General features: G+C 37.8%; 1 long non-coding RNA gene and 1 pseudogene across 1 annotated transcript in view; one reads left to right on the top strand and one right to left on the bottom strand.

Annotated features, from left to right (window-relative positions):
• LOC115294664 overlaps positions 1-13,734 on the bottom strand; it is a 194,685-nt gene that overhangs the window by 100,572 nt on the left and 80,379 nt on the right. Inside the window, exon 2 of the long non-coding RNA XR_003910041.1 lies at positions 4,826-4,912. This is a non-coding gene — a long non-coding RNA (uncharacterized LOC115294664). The remainder of the gene's footprint in view (positions 1-4,825; positions 4,913-13,734) is intronic.
• On the top strand, positions 12,703-13,179 carry LOC115294663 (annotated as a pseudogene).

The following is a 13,734-nucleotide window of genomic DNA, read 5'->3' as shown; positions in this document are numbered from 1 at the left end:
GAATACTTATACATCTTACTGCCACTGAAAAAATATTCAGTTATTTTATTTTTATATGTGGGTGTTAGGAATTCCAAAAATGCTACTGAGATAAATATGCCTACAAAACTCCTTATATATAACATTTTGCTAACATGTTATATGATAATATTAGCTGGAAAAAATACTAAGTTTTAAAACTGCTCCTAACTAAAGATTTTACGGCTTTAAAATTTGGGTGGCTCAGTTGGTTGAGCGTCTGACTCCAGCTCAGGTCATGATTTCACAGTCCGTGGGTTCAAGCCCTGCATCAGGCTCTGTGCCGACTGCTTGCTCAGAGCCTGGAGACTGCTTCAGATTCTGTGTTTCCTTCTCTCTCTGCCCCTCCCCCGCTTGTGCTCTGTCTCACTCTGTTTCTCAAAAATAAAAAAATGTGAAAAAAAATTTTAATAAAAAAATAAAATACAAGTCTTCTAAAAGTAGACATTCAGTTAATATGCAAAATATGAATATAAAGCGATTGGCCTGATCTTACTGGTTGTGTTCATAAAAGCACCAGAATTTACCTAAGAAATGATGTCATCCCCTCTGAGTAGTCACCTTAGGAGACCACAGGCTAACTTCAGCGATATTTCCCTTTACACCCAGCAATTTTAGCATCTTTCTTTTGGACTTGTCTTTAGTCTGTTCCTTCTTTATTTTAAAGAAATGTCTTCAAAGGTGGACAAACTTTGCCCTTTAAAGTTGGATTTGGTCTTCATCAATAGTTAAAAGTAATCTAGGAGATAGCTGTACCAGCTAGAATGAAGGAGATATGAAAGAAGGATTGAGGAAAACGCAGTGTGACACTTAATGTTAGGGGTGATATTCCAAGTACTCAACAAAAGGTACTGCAGGACACAGGCCAATGAAAACAAATGTTACTGGAGCAAAGTCCTAGAGGACGGTAACCAAGAGCCCGGTATTAACTTTTTAGTAGCTAGCTGTGAGGTGTTCTTAATGGTCCTAGAATGCAAAATGTAGCAGCGAGGATAAGTAGGCATTTAGGGGTTTCTGAGCTGCAGCATTTACTAGCCAACAAAGACATTTGAGGTATTTTAATGTCCACTGAATATTCCCAAAAGTGAAAAGGGCGCTGCTGTTTCTGTGTGGCTGGGGCATTGACTTTGAAGGTACTGCCCAAGAGCCGTTTGACGGTGTTGAGGGCGAGACTACTGGAATAATTGTGCAGGAAACCAGGATAACGATTTTGAAGGGCGTTCCTTATCTGAATATTTAGATCCTCTGAACTCTAGAACAGGCACCGGGCCTCTTTCACTTCTTCTCCCTAGAATCTAACATAATGCTTGGCATGTACTCGTTACTTTATAAATATGTGTTGAGTGAACGGCATATTTGTTAAAGAAAAATAACTTCAAAGTAAAAATCTCTTATTTAAGACCTTTTAAAATTTTTATTTTTTAAACCTGTAAACTCTTCATTCTATTAATTATTTTTTGTTTAAGTTATTTATTTTGAGAGGGAGAACGAGTGGGGGAGAGGCAGAGAGAGGGAGAGGGAGAGAATCAAGAACAGAGTCAGATGAGGGATTTAATCCTATGAACCACAAGATCATGACCTGAGCCAAAAGCAAGAATTAGACACTGAACCAATGGAGCCCCCCAAGCTCTTCTATTGGGGGTAATTCTAAAAATCGCATTAAAGACAGAAATCCATCAATATTTATTCCTGACTCAAAATATTTTGGATAGGTGCCTAATTCTCTCTGGAAAGCAGTCCTTTTCAATGCTCTTTTATTTATCACATGACTTTAAAAGCCACAGGTAGATGAAAATCTGTCTCTAACGCCTTGACTTCCCTATTATTCCTAAACACAAAGAATCTTCCTTTTAGCAGAAAGGACTTGAGGCTTTCTCAAGGCTAGAGCTACTATACTGTGCTGTCAAATATTTACAAGGCTATGGGTATCTCCTACTATGTTCTTGACACATCATTCACTTCTCCAAACATCCACTTGTATAGTTGAGAATATTGGGTCCCAGAGGGCTAAGAAACTTCCCCATGTTTGCACGGTTAGTAAGCGGTGAAGACATGTTTTGAATTCAGGCAACTTGATTCCAGAATTGAGCACCCTTGACTAATAGAGTATATGAAGAGACAAGGGCTTGTTTATCATCAATCAACAGGGTAGAAATTGAAGGATTTCCTATACCTTAGACCTCTCTTTACATTGACCAAAAAACAAAACAAAACAAAAACCAAAAAAAAAAAAAACCCAAAAACAAAAAACAAAAACTAGGTTTCAGGAGGGAGATTTTATTTTACATATATTTTACAAGTCATACTGAACACACAGGAGGTTAAGGTACTGTTCTAGGTTCTAGGAGGGCAGGCAAGAGACCCACAGTCTCTTACTGGTTTTAAACTTAGTGCCTAGAAACTTACTCAAGTCTCCTAGGGCTACTTGTTTCATTACTCCAAATGGGAAGGAAAAAAAGACTGAACTCCTGTGTTCAGTTTGAATTTTGGATCATAAGCAATCATCATCCTTGATGAACTGCATAACAGACATATCTCTAGAGGGGAGGACATCTACTGCTTTCTTTCCTCTGGATTCCCTGGGTGAACATCGGATCACCTTTGACACCCTATGCTTAGAAGAATAGCAACAGAGGGAGGAGGAGGTGGAGGTCACAGTGAAACATCTGGACTATGTGGAACACAGGTATCATATGATCATTCTGTTAATGTGGGCAGCTTGTTCTGTTACTCTGGGAATACCCTGTATAATGATGGTATTCAGAGCCAGTTAGTTCCCCACAGGCTAAATATTTCATACATGAATTTTAGGTGTTAGGAGGCATTTCAAGTTATACAGTGGCCTTATGTATTATCATAATTTGGAACAATAGAAACATTAACTGAACTTTGTAACTTCCTTGAATGATTAAGTTGTACTTTAAAGGGAGGTTAATAAATAACCAAAAAGAATGCTACTAAAGAACTAAACCTTGAATAGTAACCTGTAGTAAAACGCCTTAAGCAAGCTGAAAAATATAAGAAAGCACTTTTTAACTATAAATTATCTAAGATGTGCTATAAGATTGGTCTGCTATAAATTGAGTTGGTGAGTCCATCCCATCTCTGCCCTGCTAAGATTTCAAGGTAAAATAAGAGTTACCAACAAAAATTACAACAAAATAGTTCTTTCAATTTTCCCTAAAGTCCAAAATTCCCAACATTAAAGTCATCCTAATGTTCTCAATTATTTATTTTTAATTATTTTTTATTCTATAATGCTTAGCCTTAAATCTCTTTTTTGAAACAAAATATAATATAAACTTAAAAAAAGCGACTGACTTCAGCTCAGGTCATGATCTCGCAGTTTGAGTTTGAGCCCCGTGTTGGGCTCTGTGCTGACGGCTCAGAGCCTGGGTCCTGCTTCAGATTCTCTGTTTCCCCCTCTCTCTGCCCCTCCTCTGCTCACACTCTGTCTCTCTCCCTCAAAAATAAAATAAAACATTTTAAAAAAAGAAGCAAAGAAATACATAGGTAAATCATAATTAGGAGAATCCTTTCTTTCACCTGAAGATTTTATCTGTGGTAAACTAAAATTTTCTTTGGGAGAGATCATGTTTAAGGATGTTATATCACTGTGATGTGAAAGAGTGCTTGACTAAGAGCAGATTCAGCTAGAAAATAAAAAGTGAGATCTGCCAGTCTTTTTTGAGAGCCACACATGCCAGAACTTTCTCTTGTTCTAATTTTGGCCCAAGAACAAAACTGCTTTACCTTTAAAATTGAACACCAAACTCTTTGTCTCTCAAAAGTAAAATGCTGATGTATATCCATCTTCTACCTTCTGGGAGATAAATCATGTCTAAATCTCAAATTTCAAAGAAACCTCTCCTCACACTCTTTTATTATACTGCAAGGCAAATAATCAAGTTACCCATCCAGTAGTCAAATAACCCAGAAGAATAAAATGTTAAAGGATTTTGGTCAAAGGGATTAGAGGAAACCAGCCATTTTATCTCATGGATTGTTTCTTATTTTTCTGATCCTTTAAACTTTCTCCTCTCCTGTGTTTCAGTCAGATTATCAGATCGATAATACATGATGCTCAAACCTTGAGATTTCAGGCTCAGGAGTGATACAGCACATGCAAAACAGGCATTGCAACACACAATTGTGCTTTGTGGAAACTATGGTGTAATATCCTTTAAAAAAATAGCTTCAAGTCATAAAAATGCAGTGCACTGACCCCCTGGAGAGAATTGTGTCCATGGGTCCGGGAACGATGTCTGTTGTCCAACACCCTCACCCCACGTCTGAGCCCTTGTGCTCCATGTGGTTTTTCCCTCAGGGATCATTATCGGGTTTCATAATGATTAGTTTGTGTATGAAAAAGGAAAGCTCAAGACTATAATTTCATACATACTTAAAAAAAAGCATATAAAGAAAATTCAGTAGCAAGACAAGTAATCTCCTGGAGCCTGCTGTGACCAAAAGTCTACCTATGAGAAGGCTGAGCTGATAAATGAGTGTCTCTGCATGTATGGGGACAAACCACAGAGAGAAAAGCTTTGTGTCCCTTTGGCTTAGGGAGTACTGCTCTCCTGGTTCCCCACTCCTTCAGACACAAGGAGAGCACAGAGAAATGAAGAGCAGCTGTTACAGCAAATGAGTATTAGGGCCATCAGAGTCAGAAAATTAGTGACAAAAATAGGGAGAATAGTTCTTTTAATTTTGGCAACCACACACTTAAAGAAAAATGCATCAAGCATAGAGGACCTGGAGGAGGAGTTAAAGCCACATTCGGAATCAGAAAGGCAGGTGCACATACCTGGGAAAAGGTTCTTTGGCCTCACACCTGCAAAGTCTCCTTTCTCTGCAGATTCCCAAGTCATCTCAGCAAGAGAGGAAGTATAGCCTAGAGAATAAAAAAATGTGGCTGTAAATCCTGGGTGAGCCCCTTACTCTCTGTGGACCCTGAGACAATTACTTAATAGTTCTGCATCTTAGTTTCCTCATCTGTGAAGAGGAATAACTATAGGAAAATTAGTCTAGGAAAACACATGCAACAGTGCTTGGCACATACCTCAAGAAATGTTAGATTTTATTGTATTGTTATCAATAGCCATGTCAAATAACATCCCTTAAAAAAAAGTGTTCAAAACACATCCCATCCCCTCCAGCTGTACTTAAGATTTAATGAAAAAGAAGTTCCCCACATTTTCTTCCTTTAGTAGAATAAATTAAGGAGTTTTCTATATTTTTATTTGTATTCATTTCTGGATTCCTCTACATACAGAAACTATATCCTGCAAAACAACAGCATAAGCAACAACATCCTTGTGTTTTGTGGACAGCTTACTAGGGGAGAAGTCAGAGCCTGTGTTCCTTTGGGGACAGAAAATTAAGTGGTGGAAACTGGGAAAGAGAAACCTGTGGAAAGAAAAAAAAGGAAATGGAAGACACAATTGAGGATTGGTCTCTGGATTTTTACTGCGATGGATGCCACTTGCCCTGATAAACACCAAACTGTCCTGCCCAATCATCTAGCATAGTGAGTGTCAACCGAAGAAGGTAGTAGGCTAAACGCTGAGAAATGAAACTAATGATAGTGCTGGACAGGTGAGCATTAGGCTGAAAAATACAAGTTCAGGTTCAATCAGGTTGTAAAAGTCATATAGGTGCCCTTCTTTACTGAGAATGTCTGTTGAAAAGGGTATATATGTGAATTTCACATACATCCCCTCAGTTGAAAGCTTTAACAAGTAGTCATCACTTCTAGATTGAACTAATGCAAGAACCTTTGAGCTAGTCTTCCTCATCTCACTCTTAACCTGACTGTGGTCCATTCTCTACACAGACCAAGTTATCTTGTGAAATATGAAAGTATAGCAACCTCTGATTAGAAACTATCATGCAATACATTCAAATGCCTACCATAACCTGTTAGATCTTGCCTTTTCTGTCCTTTGCCTTCTTAGTAGCCTTCTTTTGGACCATCCAAGTTTTCATTAAATAGTACTACACTAGCATCTCTATCCCCCTTTTTATTCTGGCCTCAGTGCCTTTGCACTGGCCATTCTCTCTCCCTAGAGCTCTCCTCTCACAGCTGTTCATTGTGACCAAGTCACCACAAATATCACTCCCTTTTCCAACCTACTCCATTTAGAGAAATGTCCCCCAACAATTCTCTGATCCCATTTAATTTTCTTTAAAGCACTTGTCACTAGATAAACTTTTTATGTATTTTCTGCAAGTTTATTATCTCTTTGTCCTTATCATAACAAAGCATCATGAGAGCAGGAATCCTGTTATACCTAACATTGTGCCCAGAGTAAATTGTTAGCTCCCACTAGACTTTTGATAAACACATAAATAAACAGCATGCAAATAGCCTAGACACTAAAAGAAGAAAAGGTACATGTGTCTATGAGAATATATTTCTAAAGGATTGAATGGCTCAAAAGATATCAGGAAAATAATATCTCGGGGATTAGACCACAAATTTTTGAGCAATGTTTATATATTCAATTGATTTCAACCTCTGTCTAGTTTCTTACACCTATAATTTTAGGACCTAGCCTCTTGTCAACTATTGAAAGCCTTTTAGAAAATCAATATGGAGAAGCTTGAGATAGAAACTCAACAAGGACAATAGTCCCAATCAGAATGGCAGACTCTAAAAACAAGTAAGAGGACCTTCGGGCTGCTCTGCTGTTCTGCCCTGATAATTCTACTACTAAGACTCAAGCTATAGCAGAATGAAATATTCATGAAAATAAAAATTTATTTTAAAAAGGTCCAATGAAAATCCTTTTTCATAGAAATAAACATATATTTAAGGTCATTTTAAGCTAACATGAGACTTGAACCTGGAAATGAGTCATTGATCATGTAAATAAAAAATTTGGGCACAAACACAGTATCTGCTTGGCAATATTTAATTAATTAGGTCCATGAATTACTTTCCTCATGTGGGGCTAATTCCTCGGCAAGCTCAAAGCAAATCTTGTTTTAAAAACAGGTCAGTTTTCTCAGTTTGCGTTGATCAGATAACTGGTTGTTTCAGACATAACTTTTTAGTAGCCAATAATACAGCATGTGATATTAAGTGTATATTCAAATACTGATGCCATAACAAAATGCAAAGACTCGGGCTCACTTCATCTGATTGTATTCTAAGTCTGCAGGCAATTTAACTCCGAATATTCCGAGAGGCCTGTTAAACATACAGATGCATGAGCCTGCTTCATAAAGTTTCTGTTTCTATCGATCTGACCTGAGATCCAGGAATCTGTATTTGTTTAAAAGACCTCGCATGTGTTATGGAGGCTTGCCAGGCTTAGAAAATGGGTGACTTTAATCCAGCCTCCAACTCAGCTGAGAACATTTTCATTCATATGCCTTGTTACTCAGATGTGTTTTGAGCTCTTCCAGAGTGGGCCGTCTCACCTCCATGTGGTTTGTTAACCTCTAGTGGAAAGGTCTGGTTGTCAGAAAGCTTTTGTTTACATTAAACTGAAATGGGTCTGCCAGTGACTTCCTCTCATAGGTCTAGGGCTGTCCTCTAGCATTACGAGGATTATTATATACAGAAGCCCTCCATACATTTTAATACAGCTTTCAGGTCCACAGAAGTTTTTCTTCTACTGCTGAACAATCAGCTTGCACAAATAATTACTCACAGATCCTTTATCATCCAAGGTATCCCTGTCTCCCCAACCACATCATCCATATCCTCTTTACAGAGCCTTCTCCTCCGCCACTGTCAGATCTAGAGTCCTTAAAACAACTAATAACCACTTGACCCTGCATGTTGCAATGCAGCAACATGTTGCCAGAGATCATAGGGAACTGGAACACTTTCTATACTGTTGGCTCTCAAACGCTGATGCACCAAATGATGCCACAATGTGAGGACATTGTCACCAGTCCAGGATGAAGTGAGAAAAGTGACTAAGTTCATTTAATCTAAAAGACTGTACTTTCTTTCCATACTATATCCTGCTCAAATTCTTTTAAAATTTAATGTTTTTAATGGAACATAAAGGGAAATATTTTGCTTGGTCACTTTGTCTGTTCTACTAGAAAGTTAGCTATCCTAGGTTGATGAGAAACATTTCTTTAAAAGTTGTATTGTCCATAAAGACCAAAATCTGGGAACCACTGCCCTAGCTTTGCCTCCCTTCATGATATACTAATGATCTGCAATCCAGCTCTTGCCTCTTGAACACTAACCACATCATAAGCCATAGTGCCTCACAAATCATTAGTTCATTAGAATCAATGGAGTTTTATGAAAACACAGATTTCCAGGGCACACCACCAGAAATTATGGTTCAGAAAGTCTGAGGCCTGGTATTTGCATTTTTAAAGGTCCCCAAATGATCCTGCTGATCATCCAGGATTAGAAAGCTCTTTCATGATGTGCATTTATTCAGTATGGCTCTTTTATGTATTTAGAACTTACTATCACCACGAAGCAGGGATGATTAGGAAAGCAGGAGTCTGGTCAAGTATATTAAAGCAGCCAAGCAGATTTTGATATATAAATATTTAGCCTGCTTCCTCCTTAGGTATGAACACATCTGAAATTGTTATTTTTCCCTTCTTTTTTAGCCTTTCCCTTTTCAAGCCAGGTCCTTTGGTTTAGGTTTAGACCTACTAGCTCTACCTGCCCAACTCCACCCAGTAAATTGACCCCAACATCCTTGGGTTATATCAACATTCCTACTAAAAAGTAGTGCTGAGAACTGGATATAATATTAATACATAATAATCCTATTAATATGGATACCAAACTCTGTTAATATAGCTTCATGTAACCTTCACTTTTATAGAGGCAGCCACATACTAATGTTATTTGAGGTTTTGACCAATCTATACTATCTGGTTCTACCTGAATTCAAAGAAGTAGTTCTCCTTCATTCATTACAACTGATGCCTAGAAGTGACACATTTATTTAGTTGGAACATTTCAAGTTATACATTTTTTATCACAGTTCCTTCAGTATAATTTCAACAGATATCATTTTCAATTTTAATTTTACTATCCAACATTCTCTTTTCTAGAGTAATGGGTCTTACGTTATGTAAAGTTGAGAAATATAACATCTAAGCTGTCATTCAAATAACTGAGGATATGTTTTTCAACAGTGATGGCAGAAAACACAGTGCTTCTTATCGATTCTGCTTGGAAGTAGCTAATGTCACCCCTCACGTTCCATTGGCCACAGTAAGACACAACCAAGACTGACACTGATGGGGTAGGAATTTTTGAAAATTAGGGGCATATGTACCTTTCTTCATTCTTTTGAATTTTTTCCCCTATTCTCCAAAATTTCTCTAGGAATATGGTAACACTACAATCTTATCAATGAGAGTGTTTATTGCCTGGATCAGGGGATTTGAATTCAACTAAAATATTTATTAACATTAAGCTCCTCTCATTGTGTATATCAATGACCTCTTACTGCAATGGTCTCTCAATGTTACCAGCGTAAAGATCAGTCTTCTTGGTATAGAAAGAAGAAAAGCAGATGTGTAGTGTTTTCTTTTAACATGATACCATAATTCTCAAGCAATGGACCTATAATTTTCATCTATCTATTGCTCTTAAAATAGCACTATAAATTGCTGCTGCTGTCTCTAGTGGTTTTTGTGAGCCTCGGCTAATCCTTGGCTTTAACTCTCATGAAATTTTTATACTAGTCCTTTATATTCCCCTCAGTTATGTTCTCCCATCCACAATTTACACAGGTATCTTCCAGTTTTATCAGATAGGTTCTCTCAGAATGTCATAATTCAGCCTTCCTCATCACCATAGAATTACACTTATTGAATTTCTTCTTGAAAATGTATACTTTTAAGAAAATATTTAATAACCTTTTATTTGATACTTCACCTTTATTCTATCCTCAAGTGTTTTATTTTTGTTTTTCACCATGATAAGTATACTCTATAATCCCCATCCACTTTCCCCCATCCTCCCAACCCCTCCTCTCTGGTAAACATCAGTTTGTTCTGTATAGTTAAAAATCTGTTCCTTGGTTTCTGTCTCTCTCTCTCTCTCTCTTACATTTTCCTTTACTCATTTGTTTTGTATCTTAAATTCCATGTATGTGTGATATCATATGGTATTTATCTTTCTCTGAATGGTTTATTTTGCTTAGCTTTATATTTCCTAGCTCCATCCATGTTGCAAATGGCAAGATTTCATTCATTTTTATGGCTGAGTAATATTCCACTGTATGTATATACTACATCTTCTTTATCTATTCATCTACTGAGGGACACTTGGCTGCTTCCACAGTTTGGCTTTGCAAATAATGCTGTATTCTGATGCATGTATCTCTTTGAATCAGTTTTTTTTTTTTATTTTTTGGGGGTAAATATCCAGTAGTGTGATTCCTAGATCATAGGGTAGTTCTATTTTTAATTTTTTGAGGTTTTTCTTAATGGCATGATATTGAGAGGCAATATAGCATAAAGGTTAAGAACTCAGTCCCTAGGGTTAAAATTTGAATCTTGGTTTTTTGCTTGTTTTTTTGTTTTGCTTTGTTGCTTTACTTAAATCAACAAATGCCTAGGTATATAAAACAGACAAAATCTTATGAATAAGTGAAATGGAGCACAGAATGCTGCAGTACAGAACAGAAGGGGGCCACAGTGAAGGGCAGAGCCTAACTTTCAAAGTGGCTTTGAAAAGTCTCCTAGGTCAGAGCAAGTGGGTTATAGTAGGAGCAGTAAAAACAGGGATATCATTGATAGTCTTTTAATAAAATAGCTACACTAGTTGTCTCTCACACTAGTGAGAGTGCACACACACACACACACACACACACACACACAGCCCAGGATCTCTGCATGCAGAATTAAAGCAACCCAGTGTTCATTCCTCCAAGATAAAAACAGTGTAGACACCTAAAGGAATTGAGTAAGCTTCCTGGGAAAAGTACAGGCTGCTACTGTGAGCTCTGATTTCCCAGTCCCTTACCTACTCAGCCTCAGGCAAATCCTGTAGATAATAAACCTACCTACATACAAAGAGGCTTCAATTCAGAGAAGAGACTTTTTTAGGAAAGAAACTGACCTAAAGAGCAGCTAAGGAAACCTGCAATCCTGACCTGGAATAATCAACCTAAACATGTAGACTAAAGTAAGCTCTAATAAGCAAAAACCACCAGGTATATGAGGAAGACTAACAGCATTAAAGAGAAAGATCTAGATAAAATCAGAGTCATGGACTCAGGAGAATATAGTGGAAATGAAAGGAACCAAAGAAGTCTTTTTTTTTTTAATTTTTAATTCTTATTAGAATCTTCAGAAGTTTGTAAAGGATGTCATAATCTTAAAAACAAGAATAAGAACCTATAAAAATGGGATAGATCACAATAACAACCAGCTCTTCAAAAAAGTTTTAAATGCAAATATCAAAAATTCATAAAAAAGCAGTACAAATTTTTAAAATATAATATGGAATGAAATAATAAAAAGATGAAACACATGACAGAGAAGATAAGAAACGAAAGTATCAATCCACAAAGTTCAATGTTTAGGCAATGAGGGACCAGAAGGAGAACAAATAAACTAGAGGGAAATAAATTATTAAAAAAAAAAAAAAAAGGAATTGGAACACCTGGGTGGCTCAGTCAAGAGTAAGCAACCAACTTTTGAATTCGGCTCAGGTCATGAGATCAAGCCCTGAATCAGGCTCAGTGCAGAGCATAAAGCCTGCTTGAGAGTCTCTCTCTCTCTCCCTCTCTCTGCCCCTACCCCACTTGTTCCCCCTCTCTCAAAATAAATAAATAAACTTTAAAAAAAGGGATAAAATGCATAAAAACAAAAGACATAATATTGAGAAAGCCACTGAACTAAAATGAACAAATCAAAAGACTATAGATGCTGGCGAGGGTGTGGAGAGATGGGCACCCTCCTCCACTGTTGGGGGGAATGTAAACTGGTACAGTCGCTCTGGAAAACAGGGTGGAGGTTCCTCAAAAAACTATCACCAGAACTCCCTTATGACCCAGCAATAGCCCTGCTAGGGATTTACCCAAGGGATACAGAAGTGCTGATGCATAGGGGCACATGTACCCCAATGTTCATAGCGGCACTGTCAACAATAGCCAAAACATGGAAAGAGCCTAAATGTCCATTACCTGATGAGTGGATCAAGAAGAAGTGGTATATATATACAATGGAGTACTACATGGCAATGAGAAAGAATGAAATCTGGCCATTTGTAGGAAAGTGGATGGACCTCAAGGGTGTCATGCTAAGTGAAATAAGTGAGGCAGAGAAGGACAGATGCCATATGTTTGCACTCATAGGTCTAACAGGAGAACAGGAGAAACCTAATGAAGGACCAGGGGGAGGGGAAGAGGAAAAGAGAGTTGGGGAGAGGAGGGATGCAAAACTTGAGAGACTATTGAATGCTGAAAATGAACTGAGGGTTGAAGGGGGAGGGGGGAAAGAGGTGGAGGTGGTGGAGGAGGGCACTTATGGGGAAGAGCACTGGGTGTTGTATGGAAACCAATCTGACAATAAACTATTAAAAAAAGGAGAAAAAGCCACTGAATATTTCCACCATCTTACATAGTATTGATTCAATGATACATTTAAAGTTGAGGGATTCAGCCTGGAAGATACGCTGTCACCGCCGCGGAGCTAGTTTGCTCCCAGCTGGCCTCCGGGAGTGGGGCAGCAGAGCAAACATGAATGTTGGAGTTGCCCACAGTGAGGTGAATCCAAATACCCATGTAATGAACAGCCGAGGTATGTGGCTGACCTATGCTTTGGGAATTGGCTTGCTTCATATTGTTCTACTTAGTATTCCCTTCTTCAGTGTTCCTGTTGCTTGGACCTTGACAAATGTCATACATAATCTGGGAATGTATGTATTTTTGCATGCAGTAAAAGGAACACCTTTTGAAACTCCTGACCAGGGTAAAGCACGGCTCCTAACTCATTGGGAACAACTGGACTATGGAGTACAGTTTACATCTTCATGGAAGTTTTTCACAATTTCTCCAATAATTCTATATTTTCTGGCAAGTTTCTATATGAAATATGATCCAACTCACTTCATCCTAAACACAGCTTCTCTCCTGAGTGTACTAATTCCCAAAATGCCACAGCTACATGGTGTTCGGATCTTTGGAATTAATAAGTATTGAAATGTTTTGAAATGAAACTGAAAATTTTTACAGCTACTGAGTTTTCTGTAAGGAAGGAGTAGTTAGTGAACTGCACTGTTTCTGTGATAATGTGAAATGAGAAGTATTTACATTGAAGGGCCAATTGCTGGTTCTTCGCATGCTGTTTTGAGGTGCAGATATTTACTAGAAGATGCCTCTGTTTAATGCATCTGGTATCTTTCGGAAGAGAGGCGTTCTAGGCAGTCTGGGCAGGCCCAGCTTATAAGTTAAGTGGCTGTACAGTGAAGGAATAGTAGACAAATTCAAGGAAATGAGAGATTTATAAGAAAACAAGACCAGCTTAGCTTATAATGAATGGGCATTATGTTAGAAGAAACTTTCCAATCAATCAGTCACAGTTAGTTTAAGCAGACTTACATGTGAACCAGAATCATCTCTTTGCAAGTTTATTATAGATCGTTTTTATTACCATACATGTTCTTCTTGTGTTGTAGAAGAGGATAGTTCCCTCTTGTTTTATACAATCCAATCCTTATCTTATGATTGTACTTTTTTGCTTTTGCTGACTCAACATTGTGTT

Source organism: Suricata suricatta, chromosome 6, assembly GCF_006229205.1.
Source record: "Suricata suricatta isolate VVHF042 chromosome 6, meerkat_22Aug2017_6uvM2_HiC, whole genome shotgun sequence".
In the NCBI taxonomy this organism is placed as follows: Eukaryota; Metazoa; Chordata; class Mammalia; order Carnivora; family Herpestidae; genus Suricata; species Suricata suricatta.
The sequence above is the reverse complement of the archived record's forward strand: the minus strand, read 5'-3'. Positions and strand labels throughout refer to the sequence as shown.